This window comes from Phoenix dactylifera, unplaced genomic scaffold, assembly GCF_009389715.1.
Source record: "Phoenix dactylifera cultivar Barhee BC4 unplaced genomic scaffold, palm_55x_up_171113_PBpolish2nd_filt_p 000328F, whole genome shotgun sequence".
Classification (NCBI taxonomy): Eukaryota; Viridiplantae; Streptophyta; class Magnoliopsida; order Arecales; family Arecaceae; genus Phoenix; species Phoenix dactylifera.
The window spans coordinates 527,430-540,000 of NW_024067792.1; the positions used below are offsets into that span (position 1 = coordinate 527,430).

Consider the following 12,571-nt stretch of genomic DNA (forward strand, 5'->3'; position numbering starts at 1 on the left):
ACTTACCTCAACAAGGACTCTGCAGTAGGGCCGCCTCAAGGCTACTAACATAACACAAACCATAATTTATATCCAATCCAGTTACTAGTGCAATCAAGGCTGCAGTACACCTGGACCTAAAACTAGAGCACGTTGTGGATAGTTGGCCATGCTGAGAATATTCAAGCTAGCCCCCAAAAACAGAATACGAGGCATGTTGGCTCAGCTCAGGCCGAATCACATCTTTGCAAGCTCATAAGTATTCAAGAAATGAAGCTGAGACCAATTGGAAATGATTTTGTCCCTGTCCATTTTAGTTTAATTTGAATAGTTCATTTCTGTCAGTCAAAGTAAATCAAGTATGAATGTGAATGCCCACCTGCAACATTAATGTTTCATGTTGCATGCATCTGCCATTCTAATTTGAGTAATGCATCTGCCATGCAAGAAGTTCCTCCTGCCAGCGTGCAGGGGCAGATTGATGCAACCTAGTAGAATTGATGTAAAACAAAGATTAGTTCAATCGCAACACGCCAGCATCACATAGACCCGACAAGCTTGCTGGGTGACTAACCATCAGGAATCATTTAAAGGTAACTAAACATCAAACTGCAGAAAATGTTCAATAGATTCAAGTTATGAACTGCTTATAACAAGGTAAAAGAATTGCGAACAACGAGACAATAAAGAGATTGGTCTTCAATGAGTGCATTCAGCTTGCTTTTAAGGAGAGTTCATATCAAACAAGGGGCCATGAAAAAACAGCCGAATGTAAGGTTTAAAAACAAATCAAGAAAAGGAAAAAAAAAAAACAACGGTACAAGGAGATAGCATAAACAATGAAAATCCTTAAAAATCATCCTTTTCAAATGCTGAGATCCAATATGTGCACATAATCCACACTTATTCTCATTCTCTGACAGGATTTCAAATATTTTTGCTTTATTTTCAACATTTGAACATTTTTTAGCACAATAACTAGTGAAACATGTTAAAAGATTCAGTATCCTTGAGAATCTAGCTTGCATAATATCGGCATAGGAACAAAATGACAAGGAGAAGCATTTTCCACTAGGAACAGATTAAGTCCTAAGACATCTTCTTGTAAAATTACAGTTCATCCATACAACATTAAATGAGTCGTGTTGTAACATTATTCTGAAGCAAGCACCCTGCGAAAGTTCCTCCTGAACTTGTTTAAGTGCAGCACCACCCATGACGGTGAATTTAGATGGAAACTCGTAATATACCTTGATTTTTGTCATCTCTTAATATACATTGCCCTGAAGTACCAATTCTTTGTTACCTATAGAACAAGACAAAATCATTATATTATTTTCTGTGTCATATGATTTTCTTCATGCAAGGAATGCAAAGTTTAACTAACCATACCTTTTGGAACCAACTCTACATCAGTCACAGTTAAATCAATTCCTCGTCACATCCAGGATCACCTCACTGCACAAACACACCCCCAAAAAGTAGCAAAGAAATGGTTACAATGACATCATTGTGAAGCACGCACAATGTGAAAATTTCAACTAAGGATTGTTTACAATATAGCTCATTGACACACCTAATTAAATTACACATTCCATCCATACAACATTAAACAAAACAAAGATATAATGCTGGAGTGAAGCACATCCCATGAAAAATTCTTTGTGAGCTTGCTTACAGTGTAGCACCATGGAAACTAGTACTGTAAATCTTTTTCACAAACTTCCATCTACTCACTCTGCAACAACCCGACTGCCCGCCCCCAGCCCCAGCCCCCATGGAAAAAAAGGAAAGTCTCCATAAAAATCTTTGCATCCATAGTGCTTTAATTATAGCATTAAAGTCCTGCTTTCCTACAATGTAATAGTTTCTGACCTTGTTTTCTTTAAAGGTTCACTCTCATCCAACATCCACATCTCCACTAAACAGGCTTGTATAAATGCTTAGCTCCCAACTATTTTGACCACACATTTCCAATCTCATTGTCACCCATAACTTTAAAAAACAATAAGCTTTATCCTATTTATTAATGGTACACCATTCATACAAATTCCAGCACATCTTCACGACTTCTCACTCCTTTCTTCTCACTTTCAGGAATCTAGACACCCGTCAGTTTATCACTATTGCACTCCTCATCAGGACTTCATTATACTTCACCATAGCAACAAATTAGTTCTACACCACTTCATTCTCTAGAAGTCTAGAATGTTGTCTCAATGATATCCTTAATCACAAGGGCCAGGAAGCATCCCTAGATGATTGATATGGAACTCTACAGGGGATATGATTTCAATTTATGGGTGGATCCCATCAAACTACCCTGACAAGATAAGGCTCCAAAACACCCAATAGTCCATTGGTGAATACCCCCTAGAATTAGCAAAGGGGAAAAAAAGAAGCAGAATATTATTAAATTTTATTAATTGATCAGTCAAACATATTTTACTTGAATGTGGGCATAACCCAATACACAACAACATTTAATGTAGTAGATCTGAAGTATGTGTGGAAAAAAACAAGGGCTGAAATCCAACCCTTGCCTGGAAACACCACAAATAATATCACCAGTGCAATCTCACCACAATTACTGAAACTTGTTCCCTCATTGACACTCTTAATGTTATTGCTATTATATGACTATTATATGTTTTTTCCTTTTCTATTTAAGACATTGGCAGATTCCTTTTCTTCTCTATGCATCTTTTTATTCATCGCATTTCTTAAAAAAAAAAAAGGCACCCTAGCGCACAAGGCTCCTAATATTGCAGGGTATGGGTGTGCAAAGAGGCTGTTTCCATTTTTCGAACCCATAAACCCAGATTAGATTGGAGCAACCTTAACATTGCTCTAAGGCCCAACCCCAATATCATTCCTAAATAATGTAATTTAAGATCCATGCCACCAGGCTCAATATTGTCTCCGTCTAATCAAACTAGACCAAGCAGTGGAGATGCCACTATCCAGTAGATCACAAATTGAATTCCATATAATTGAAGCAGTCTTGTGCATCGTCTTTGGATGAATTGCTACAAAATAATCACATTTTCATGAAGTCTTCATCTTTAATAAAATTTAAAGTATGCTCTTAATGGACTTTAGCAACCAGCATCTTTTTTTCCTGAGAGAAACGAATCCATAGGTTCCCCTCCAATACGGCAAATCTCATTTCATTAAAATAATGAATGAAAAAGGTGAGATCAGATACTTACCCTTTCAATCTTTCACAATTTAAGCCACTTTGGTTTAGCCGGCTTCTTCTCAGGTGGCTTAGGATCAGGTACAGCAGGGACGTCCCCACTGCTGGAGGTTCTGGTTCAGAAGTGACAGGATCCGCCTTTTCAGAAGTAAAATCCAATCCATTCAAAGACAAGATATCATCACGAAGGTAAGGCCCTGTCTTTGCAACTGCACTATCAGACTCTTTATCTGCCATAACAACACATGGCAAATTATTTGATGAACATTTGATGACTATGCATAAGATTCATGGGAAGTACTATATGAAATAAATTATAAAAAGGCAGCAAGATCCTGTCTTAACTTCATAATTACCATTAAAACTGGTATTACTTAAAAATGTGAATATCTAGTTAAAAGAAATGCTCTACGAAGTGTAATAATAGGTCAAATTTATTGATCTTTTTATCTTAGTTGGAGGTAAAAAATTAAGAGTAACAGCAACAACATGAAGCTTTTTATAATTATAATCAGATAAGCTAGTAGAACAAGAAGCATGGTGCCAAGTCAACAACCCAAAACATCATCTAGTTTGGACTTTTTATAGTTAAATGTTAAATAGCCTATTTCGGACAAAGAAGCTAAATATATCTTACATGGGTAAGTGTGATCAAACTGGTAATTACAATCACCTACAAATTTGTACGATTATCAGATTTTAAGGAATTAACGAATGCTATCATCATCTGGTTTGGACTTTCTATAGTTAAATGTTAAGCCTAAGACAAAGAAACTACATATATTACATGGGTAAGTGTGATCATATGGGTAATTAAAATCACCTACAAAATTTGCATGATTATCAGATTTTGATGCTATCTTAGGAATTCGGGAATAAGGGTAAGCCCTAGTGTAATGGTAAGGTTGCTCCATTGTAACCTGGAAGTCCCGAGTTTGAAACACAGAAATAGCCTCTCTATATGCAGAGGTAAGGCTGCATAAATTTGACCCTCTCCAGACCCCACAATGGCAAGAGCCTTGTGCACTAGGCCGCCCTTTTATCTTGGAATTTCGGAATAAAGTGACAAACATAGAGGTAGGTAATGCAAATAGCTACTAGAGTTAAATGCTTGAAACAATAAGAGTTTCCGATTATTGAAAGAGAGAGAGCGAGTTTATTCTTTACAAGGATATACTTATAGAAGATTTGACTAACTTGAACCTATATTTTTTGACTATAAAACAAGACATTGAATATAACATATGAAGAAAAGGAGCTTATTGCACACACAAACCACATACTATTCTAATATGACCAAAGTTCCTTGAATAATACACTACACATTATCAAAGTACATCATAGTGCAAGGCTATAAGCAAGCAGCTTTCCAAACTGTGGCAGGGTTTCAGGGGCTCACAGACCAGTCTGAGGCCCACCCAGCTACACCTGCTACACCCAAAGCCTAGTCTCATATATGTAAACAGTAACCACTTATGCAACAAAGTTTGACAAAATTGGTTGCACTAAAACATAATGGACTGTTGATAATTGATTCACCATTTAAGTAAAAAAGAGTAACCTTTTGGCAGGTCATAACAAAAGTAAACTATAGCTCCAGGAGCAAAGCCAGCTGAATAGAAATCCTTTGAAGTGTCTTTGATCGCTCCTTTGGAGGAGTGGTATCTGCAGAGAGACAAATCAATGATTTTATGCATTAATAGACATGAATAGTCATTTAATTATCTATGTGAACATGTAAGCATAACCCAACTAGAAGATAAAAATGATCGGATTTCTCTGATTCCAAGTTATTCATGCAGACATCCATTACAATCAATAATTTTTCAAACATAAAATGCATAATTAAATCATAGTTGAACCACAAATATAACATGACAACTCAGAGACAATCATTTAAAAGTACATCACTATCTATCTTCAATTTTTGATAAAGTTGTTAACAAGGCTAGCAATCTTGGTACCAGACCTTATACCAGTACCAGCTTGGTACAGAATCAGTGCGCTTGGTATGGGAATTGGTTCAACATACCAGTATGGTATGGGCTTGTCTTGGCCGGTTCAAACTATTCATGCATTAGGGATAACCTCCTCTGAGCCCGGCCAACTAACAGTTATAAATCAACAGCCTTTCTAAAATTTTAGTGGCTGTCAAGCAAATTGATTTGAACAATGAGCAGGTAAAAAGTACAGAAAAGGAGAAGATGGAAAAGGATTATAAAGAAAGGATAGCTAATTGTGGAGGGGAAAAAATATTTTTTTGTGAAAACAAAGATCTAAGATGATATGCTAAAAAATGTACATAAGACAATTAGTTCTTTATTTAACATGATAATGGAAGGAGGATAAGCAGCTACATTAAGAAGTTGGTGGTAGTGGTATGAAAGTTGATAAAAAGAAAAAGATTTTTCTTTATATTAGTTATTCATGTATCTAGCTCTTCGTAATAGTTGTCAAAGACAAGAACATAGAACCTGAGAATTTACATTTTAGGTGAATGACTAAAAATGTTTCAGAGGAACTAGAAAATGTATCTTACAAAAAGCAAGTGAATGAGTCTGCATGTTTAAAAGGAAAATGAAAAAGATTCAGGTAAACCTACTAGACTAACTTCACATTGATGCTCGTATTGATATTGCTCAACAATCTTTAGTAAGTCATCAACTAATAATCAAAAGTAACAAAAGTTCATGAGGAGGATTCAGTATATTATAAAGAATAACTCGGCATTAATTTTGAGAAAGAGGCAAAAAAACAGCCATATGGCCCACCATCCAGGCTTCGTTTCAAATTAAGGGTTTTAGTTCCTTTATTTTTTTCAGTGGACAAATATGAAAAAATCTTATTACATGATATACTTGCAAAGTTCAGTATCTATTTCAAGGCTAATAACCTAAAATTTTATAAATACAAATGAATTTCACTTCAATATGAAAGAGTATTAAAATATCATAAAGAAATTTTAGTGATTATTCACGAATGAGGAAAAAAAATATACTGACATTGAATATGTCCTCATACAATGACAAATTGTTTTACATTTGTTTATCTATGTAACTAAATCAGATAGTGCTTACATAAATAGAATGGGAGGTCTGGTCGAGCAACAACTTTCATGAGAAGATGCATCAAGCTTTCAATTTCTCCGATGGTTGAAACTTTGCCTCAAGAATGTAATTATCAGGGAAGCGAACCCTAATTACAGCCTACACAAACATAAATAGAAAGAAAATTAATTTGAAAATCATAATTACACATTGGCAAACCAAGTCCACCATCTAGAAGGAAATCTGCCAAATGATCCAAATTTGCAAATCTGCCTTGCTATTAGCATATGATCTATTTAGTTAATTAACATGGTCTAAAACATAATTGTTGGTGCAAAATGACTTCTATACAATCCACATCACTAGATAAGTGGGGGAAAAAACTATTTAACCAAACTGGTTGTGGTCAGTCCAGCACGAAGAGCTAGCTTTCCAGACTGCTATCCCCTAGATGTTGAACCAACTCGAATCAATTGTAGGCTAGGCTTAGCTGCTCCATCAACAGGTGTGCTCAAATGCAGACCTCATCACTGACCCCACAGTGCCTTGTGGCTAAGATCCATCTCCTGGAGCACCACCACCACCACCACCACCAAGACATCGCCCTCCAAATGATTGCTCTAGCAAGATCTTCACCATTTATGCTGGCAATTTTTCAACCAAGAGCCCATCAGAGAGGTTCTCATCACTAGCACTGAAGAAGTAGAGATTTCGGAAGGGTCCTAGCCCTAAGATCTTGCTAGTGAGGTTGTTCAATTGGAGCTCCGACCACTAGAGCAAGGAGCGCTGTCGAGCATGGTGAGCTCAGGTCGAAGAGGAAGTTTTATAGAGTTCCTTGAGGGCAGAGGCAAAGGGCAAGGATGGGGATCTCATTGGAGGAGGCATCGTGAGAGAGGATAATGATGGAGACATGGGCGAGACCGGTAGGGAATGGTCGGGGGTGCAAGGCCGGCAAGGCAGTTGTTGGTTGAGGGGCTCAACAAAAGAGAGGGCCCGAACTGAGGGAGAAAGGGAGTCGGAGTAGCCAGCCAAGTCAAAATCAAGCTCAATCACACAAAGGAGGCCCCCAATGTTGCAAGTGTCAATTGAAGGCTGCTAATGTTGAAAATGGTCACAGTGGAGTCTGCAAGTAAAGCGGGGGCCAAAGGCGGCATCATATTTTCTTATCGCCTATATAGACTTCATAAGTGGGGAAAAAACTCTCTAATTATTGAAGGGTAAAATAGTCAAAATAGCCACTTACCATTAAGTTTCGAACCATCATTGCATCGAAGTTAAGTAGAACTGCAACACAAGTTAACTAGAAGTGCAGATTTGCATGTTTTTTCATCATTTGTGATATAAATGGAATTTCGAGTTTTCCAAGCAACAAACATGCAAATAAGCATTTTTGAGAGGATATATAGAAAAGATACACTTACAAATAGTGGAAAACTTTTCTTGTAAAAAAATTTCTTAAAAAGCACAATTTTATACGCCTCCATCATTATCAAGTGGAACAAACATATTAGCCCTAGTGATGTCACTTATTTCCAATAATCCCCATCTCATAAAATTAATCTACAGAGAGTTTGTTTGTTACTTTGCCATCTAGAAATAGCAAAACTCGATTCTGATGGCATTTTTTATATGAATTGCAAACAAATTTCAAGTTCACATGAGGCATACGAAGGCTGTATGGCAAACCTAGTAATTGATTTAGATAGCTTTTGCTCCATGCTTCAAAATCATTCAGAAGTCCCGAAGGCCTGTAGAGTGGGGGTGATTGTTGCGGTATCTATTGATGCTAAGACATTGATCTTCCATTCAAAACACTTCCTCTTTAATTGTTCTCCATCTCAAAATTATGTTTCTGACAATCTTACCAATGAGTATGAAGATAGAAAATAAGTAGCTTCATAAATATAAGACATATTCAAGACTTTGATTCAAATGAATCCTTCCTCAGGTTCACAACTGTTTCTGTGATCGTATTCTTAAAATTCATTCTCCTTTTGTTGTTATGTTCTATTAAATCAGTCATCTGTTTCACTTCTCCAATAAGTAGGATTGAGCAACTTCACTAAAAATATTCACCTGGCATTGGCTCCAAAGGTCCCTTTGTTCATTTTCATCCTCATACCGAGCAATTAAAGTTGTTATATAAACTTGATATTCCATATCGAATACTTCAGTCCACCACCACTTTTCTTAACAAGACTCATTATTCAAGGGCTAAACATCTGAAATCATCTTGAATACAAAGTTTCGATTTCCAGTGCATGATTATGTTGACGAGGATGCCATTTATAAAGCTAGCCCTTTTTATTAATAAGGGTGTATTTATGTTTTAAAAGATACAAAATCCTGGGAAACAAAAGGCACATGCAGAAATGAGCTGAGAGAAGCAATATAAATTTCAGGAAAATATGACAAAAGTTAGGCAGTATAAGCTAGTGTTAATTGACAAAGAAAGAAAGAAGAAACATAATTGGGATACTCATCTTTTACAAGTCCTTGTATGGACAAGTACCTTAGTGATCCTTGCCCTGCGGGCTGCTGCCTCTGCTTCCCGCATTTTACGGGTCTTTAGAATTTGGGATTGGGCTGTTCAAAGTTTTTTTTACCATGAACACCATATATTGAAGATGGTAGAACTAAATGAGCAAAAACAAAATTGATTTCCAATATGCAAGCAGTACAGAGATAGTGCTAAAGAGTCCTAAGAAAAATTTATGGATTGTAGCATCATGTTCTAATCCATAAAGACAAGCCAAATTCAGTAGATTATGGAAAACTTCAAGACTACTGCTTAGAGTAGAAATCTAGCGCCAAATTACAGCCAAAGTAAACCTTTCAGTGTCAACATTACCTCGTATTCTGTCTGACATGATTCGATAATAATCTTCAGGAGTAAGATCATAGAAATGGTCCGGTTCCTCTGCACAGACAATCAACAGTTAATATCATGCACACAATGTAAAGGTGCAATTCTTAAAATTGTTAATAATATGATATCCCTTATAATAAAATGAAAAACAGTTGAAAACATATTCCCACAGACATGATGCAAAAACAATTCACCGGCTCCAAAATGCACAAGATAGTTTTGATTCTTTCAAATCAGATATGACTCTATCTGGGGAAAAACTGGAACAAACACTATACAAGGTTTGAATATGATACTAAAAAAGGTAGATACCACTTGAAGAAGCAGATATTCTTTCGATGCTGCAGAATTTGCTGAGTTTGTGAATATGCGTATCTCATGACCAAGTTCTTCTGCCACAGCCAAAAGTTTGGCCTGAAAGTAATCCAATAGGAAGTTACAATCATTAGATATTCTCAAAGAATCAAGGAACCATGAGTAATTACACCAATGCACAGACATCACAATAAACATTCAAAATATAAATGCAAATCTGACAGAGGTTTACCAATGAAAGTTAAAAGTGACATAAGATGCCCTGTTTGCATTTGAGAATTATCAAATTAACACTCCTAAGAGCAACACACGGTTTAAAACTTCTGAGTCACGTGGAGGCTCAAATGTATATGGAAGTAAAAAAAATGATTTTATTGACTGGGCAAGAAAAAACTGGACGGGGCCAAACATGCCACCAAGAAAATGAACAGAGATCCTTGCTTGCATCCACCAAGATATCATCAAGTTCTCTATGCAGGGGTTATTTGTTATCATAAACTAGCAGCAGCAGCAGACTATGGGCTCAATTTGATTGCTCAGCCCACCTTCCTTCTAACATGAATATCTCAGCCAGAAACTAAGTTAAAAATCAAATAATGTCTATCCAGAAAGTAAGCAAAAATACCCTAAAGATTCCCATCAATCTGTCGATTCTTCTAGATTTTAGCAGCAGCACAACCGTAGCTCGTTTCTCTACCCTATAACTCATAAATACAAGTGAAGAACGCGTGATTTCAAAGCCAAACTCAGAAAAACGTCGAAGTAGAATCTAGAAAACAAATAGATCGATCTCAAGGTTCAAGAAAGAACGATTGATTCGAGAGAGATGAAGAAGGGGAGAGAAGACCTTGGCTTGCTCTGCCTCCATGGATCGATCTCAGGAGATTCTTCTCGGTTAAAGGGGATCGAAGGTCCGGGGGTTCCCTGGTTTAAAAGAAGTAGAATGGTTTCTTGGCATAATCCGCGACGGCACGAGACTTAAAGTAATGATAAAAACCAGGGGAGCCCTCATAGTTTCAGGGATGCTTTCCAACAAAGTTACGGGTCACGGGCCAGGCTGAGGTCGGCATCCATACTCAAGTTATAGGGATGATAGATCCAAACCCGGATCTAAACCAAATTAAAATTCTATTCCCATTTTTAACACTTAAATATATATATATATTTTGTAAATATGATTTGTTACATATTTTATTTTTTTGAAAACCATTATTTGTATACATGCATCCTTCAAATCTCTCTTGTTTTGCATGAACACCCTTGTTTTGGTCAATGCTTAAAGCCATCTTTATGACCATCACATGCCCATGGCCGCCATGTTATTGAATATTGATGCCATCGACTCAACAATCCGGTCTTCATACGCTTCTGATGAAGATGTGTTGATGGGTGCCAATAGTGCTTAACATTTTTCCATAGTGAGGAAGAAAAAGGAAAGAATGGATTTTGGAGAAGAGAAAAGAAAAGAGAAGAGATGTTGGAAGAAAGAGGAAGAACTAGGGCTTGGATAACTACTGCTAGTCCAGCTAACAAGCACCGAGCAATGCCATCCATTTGGTACCAAATTGGCATGAAAATAGGCCAAATGATGAGCTCAAAACCATTTTCTCAATTTTTTTTCCTTTTTTCGTTGTCTTAAAAAATATAACTCTAATATAATCTCATTAAGCTTGGTAACTAAGATTCAACAAGGCCTAAGATGTTGTTATTTACCAAATTTGATCCTAAAAGGCTCAATTCCAAGGTTGGAAATGGGGAAGCAATGGAGAGGAACGATAAAGGTGGCTCGACTATAGCTTAAAGCTCCAAGGTGTCCTCAGAGGTATGATGACATCTTCGAGATTAATGATGAATTAATTACACGAGAAACTTGATGAGCGCAAGCCACTTTCAAACTAGAGCCCTATACTGAAGGGTAGGGAAGGTGTGTGTGTGTGTGTGTGTGTGTGTGTGAGAGAGAGAGAGAGAGAGAGGTATATTATTCTCTATGATCATTAGACTCTCAAACCTTATAATGGCTCATAGTCCGATCACAATAAGGATTGCCAAATAGATTGCTAACTTTAAGTCTATCTTCCTTCGGGGGTGTATGGAGCCAAGTGACCTACTTGGACAACAATAAAGAAGGATTAATTTATATCGTTTGTTGATTAGGTTTAACAAGATAAGATCTAAAACATGTTTTTTGCTAATTTGCTCTTACTTTGCACTACCGCAATATTTCAAAACGTATAGTTTGACTAAACTTATGCAAAAGTTATCAGTCACACTTTGGGGCAAATTGACTGAGGATTTTAATAAAAATATTATTTATAAGAAGAAAAAATTTAGTTATAATCATTTTTGTTAGCATGATCATTAACACATATAGATGCAATTTTCTTCTATTATTTCCAAAAAAATTATTTATCCTACATATTTACTTTCTTACAAAATGCAATCTTTTTAAAAAATTTAGGGAAACCATGTTTATCTATATCCTCTACATCAAAGTATTATATGGACGTACAAATTCGAGAAATTGTTGAGTACCCAGACAGGTCACTGTTCAAAATATTTGTTAATCAAATTCAGCTGATAATGACATTATATATTATCATCCGAGCATACACACAAATTAATGCACAATCTGCAAACATCGATGAGTTCGATTACATTTACAGTATAGGAACAATAAATTATTCTGGATCCTTAGCAAGAAGCAACCACCAATAGAAAAAAAAATTAAAGATTTGCTGAAATTAAATCCGAATGAATTTCATGTATGATAAAAAAAAATAAATATGGTTTTTATCATTATTCTCTAGCATCATCTTTCTTGCTATTACAATAGTGATTAATATTTTGAATATCAGGTAATTTGATTTCGGTGTTATCGTGTTGTAACAATAACTTTCTAAAAAAACGTGCATTTTAAAGAACATTTTTCATAGGAGATAAAATTTATGTGTAAAGCAACTTTAAAAGCTATAGCCATTGAAGTGCAGCGAAAATTAATAGTGATAATTTTCGGTGTAGCTAATGCGGGAAAAATGATTAGCCTCTAATGCCATGGTAAAATTATAGCATTTTCTCTTCTTTGCCTCTTTTTGTCAAAAAAATTATACTCATGGTATCAAATTAAAGTAACAATTATCTTTCAAAGGTTTTGAAGGTACCAAT

At 36.0% G+C, this 12,571-nt stretch overlaps 1 pseudogene; it reads right to left on the reverse strand.

The window, feature by feature from the left end:
• Nucleotides 1–867: 867 nt before the first annotated feature.
• LOC120105623 overlaps nucleotides 868–12,571 on the reverse strand; it is a 15,476-nt pseudogene continuing 3,772 nt past the window's right edge.